At 33.0% G+C, this 3,298-nt stretch overlaps 1 long non-coding RNA gene across 1 annotated transcript; it reads right to left on the bottom strand.

Annotated features, from left to right (window-relative positions):
- Nucleotides 1–770: 770 nt before the first annotated feature.
- Nucleotides 771–1,565, bottom strand: LOC106305217. The gene is made up of 4 exons (XR_001262937.1): nt 1,339–1,565; nt 1,107–1,260; nt 911–1,013; nt 771–840 (listed from the first exon to the last, which is right to left on the bottom strand). It is a non-coding gene; the product is annotated as an uncharacterized LOC106305217 (long non-coding RNA).
- Nucleotides 1,566–3,298: the final 1,733 nt, after the last annotated feature.

Genomic DNA, 3,298 nt, shown 5'->3' with positions numbered 1-3,298 from the left:
TGTAAGCATGTGGACAAGCTCATCACGTGAAGGCTAGTTTAACAGAAAGGCAGATAATGGTGATTTGTAACACCATTAACATCTCATCTTCCTCCACTTCCTCTCCAAGAATACTTTTATCTAACGCTCTTGACAGCTTCTCGGAAATTTTGACCAATTTACCAAAGGGGGAAACACATAAATTATCGACGTCAAGAGCGTTAAAGTATTTGTCTAATACGACAAGGTTTCTGGTACGTTGTTGCCCTAACACCCACTGTTTCTTCTCCATGGGAAAATCTTCTCCGGTAGCGGACGGTGGTGCTACCTCGTCAATTCCTTCCATTTTCAGAGGATAGACAATTGTAATCCATGTTTCTAATCAGAAGAAATTGAGTGCCAAAATTATTAGTAAAGATGAAATGGTCGGGGTTTAACTAGAAGTATAGAGATGAAAGAGGAAGAAGATAGGAAAAAATTTTGAATTTCAAAGTTTTTTTAAGAAAACAATGAAATTTGTAAAGATCTTATGAGATCTTTTTACTCGATTTTGTCTACATGTAGCCGTAGGTTTTGACACTATCCAACATAGGGATAGAATAGTCCATAAATTACACAATCAAAAGGCAAACAGTGAAATTTGGCAGATCGCTAAATACTCGTAAGTTCTTTGGTGTGTGTCCTAATTTATCTATTATTTTCAAAGAAAAGCAACGATCAGGTCATTCTGTTTTGTTACTTCTTTTTTTTTTTTAAAAGCTCCACTTCTTCCTAGTTTAGTCAATCTGTGGCTTCTTTCCAGAGCAACCATCCCTGTAGACCTAGTAGAAGGTTTTGTCCACCACATCCCTTGATAAGCAACTGGATGCAATAATATAAGTAGTCATAACCCAAAAAGAGAAACATTAGAGTGCTAGTAGCTAACAAATACCTGCTGGTTGAGACGTCGGCAGCATGTATATTGGTCAGTTTAGTGATTTAAGCAACAAAATTCGAAGTTTCCGTAGCATCAGAGACGCGCACCTGTACACGGTCTGTAGCAAATATTGTTCAAAGCAATGTCTTAATTTAGAACCCTAGCTTGTGAGTTAAAAGTAACAAAGGTGGATTTGGTCATGATAGATTACCATATAACTCCAACAACGTTCTGTCCTCATTGCATTGAACGCATGTGAATGATGTGAACCCACGCTGCAATTTGGCCAAAGTCAATCGTTCAATTTTCTTGACACCACATACTTCTTCGGGTTGGAGGTTGAGCCTTCCTCACTGCCACACACCCTTAGTTTTAAAAACTCTTTGGGTGAGTTTGACGACATAATTAAAGGCATATTAGGTGTTTTAAAAATGAGGGGTTACCTCGGATCTCGTATTCAAGAATAGCCGGCCTGAAACCATATATCTTAAACAATCAATTTGTGAGCAGATTCAAACCCATAGTAGTTTTGCTCATAAGAGCTTATTAACACAAAAGATAAATAGCTCGAATGAGCTTTATTATGCAGATGAAAGTAAAAAAACGGAAGAGATTGTGTTTGTCACCAAGAACAGATAGATTTGTGAAATGATATTGATTTTCCAAAGCTAAGGTTTTCATTACATAGCATAACTATTTATATGGAAACTCATGAGATAAACCCTAACTATATGGGCTAATGGATTTCTCACAAGATACAAAATGGACTTTCATTTGGATCCTCTAATATAATCTATACTATTAAAAGAGAAAGAGTTTAAAAAATCTACTTAAATAAAGTTGTTTTCACCCATTAATTAGCTAATTACTTTCTGGTCTTACCTAATATTTTCTTAATAATACAAGGTAACATGAGATACATATCAAATTTAGTGGTTTAGTCAATCCTCTTATTTATTATACATTATCATTCGGTAAATTAAAAACATTACATTATACCATATAATTAGAAACGGGACCAATCTCTAAACCTTTCTCGTTAATCGTATGATAAAAATGTGACCGTTTTCACCCAATAAATTTCTAAGTAGTCATGTATCTGCCAATCTAGATCTCTTTCATCAATTTATAAGAGCATCAACCTATTTACGGAACCATGTATTTCATATATGCATATGTACACATTAAGATATTTTTCGTCCATATGGCTAATTATCCTAAACCAAACCCTATAACTCAATCTATAGGCCAATATTTTAGTGATAAATCCTTAAACTAACCTATTAAGATTTATATGATGAATTATTAAGGTGTCACGGACTAGAATTTTGAATTAGTATGATCCAGGTTCGAAAACACGGCGATTTTGACCGATTACGCGCCGGAGAAACGCTGTCCGGTTGGTAACCGCGGCGATTTTGACCTATCCGGCCAACAAATCGGAAATTTGAAAATCCTCCATTTTTTGAAGTTTTGGTTGTTTGGAATCCGGTGCATGGTTATAGATCGCTTAAAACTGAGTAACATTTCATGAGAAACCAAGGAATCGTCAAAAACAAATAATAAAAAAAAAGATGAAGCGGCTGAAATTATGTTTAAAATCGCAGAAAAGAGGTAGGAGACGAGGGTAATTTCGTAAATCTTACAATCATTAAATAAAAAAATAAAAAAAACAACAAATGTAGAGAGAGTGTGGGTTGAATACGTGACCCGGATATCATTAATCATTAATAGAAGAGAAAAACCATTGTACCACAATACATTTTCGTTTTATGATACAATTATTTAGTAGATATCCATATTTATATATTAAATTATTAAAAACTACTCCCCGATTAATCTCCGGTTAATTGATTCGGCGCTAGGTCCGGGTCTACCGCACGCGTTGCGCCTAGCGCATTCCCGAACATGGAGTATGATACATGATTTTGGAAATATAATCCCCTATATATTATTTGTGCAACATTACAACTTCTTTTTGTAGCCACGTGTCATCATTAGGATGATTCTTAGAATTATTAGAGAAATAGGTTGGTCCATCTAATTATATAATAAGTTTTTTATTAAACTAACCATAAATTCATTATTAATGTCATTTATTATTTCCTTAAATAAAGATTACGGAATTGCCTAATGTGGGTAAAATATATATGACAATTAATTATTTTGAATAATAAAAATCTGATAAAAAATGTATTTTCTATCAAATTTGTTTAATTTAAAACTATTAAAATAATTTTAAAAAATACACAATAACCATATTATAAAACTTTAGATTTTTATGTATATTTTATATTTTGAATTTTAAAAAATGACTATAAATTACTAAAACTGTTAAAAGTCTCACATTCAAATTTTGCGATCCATGGTTTAAAATTTGTTATGACAAAATACAAATGATTA

This window comes from Brassica oleracea, chromosome C7, assembly GCF_000695525.1.
Source record: "Brassica oleracea var. oleracea cultivar TO1000 chromosome C7, BOL, whole genome shotgun sequence".
NCBI lineage: Eukaryota > Viridiplantae > Streptophyta > Magnoliopsida > Brassicales > Brassicaceae > Brassica > Brassica oleracea.
The sequence above is the reverse complement of the archived record's forward strand: the minus strand, read 5'-3'. Positions and strand labels throughout refer to the sequence as shown.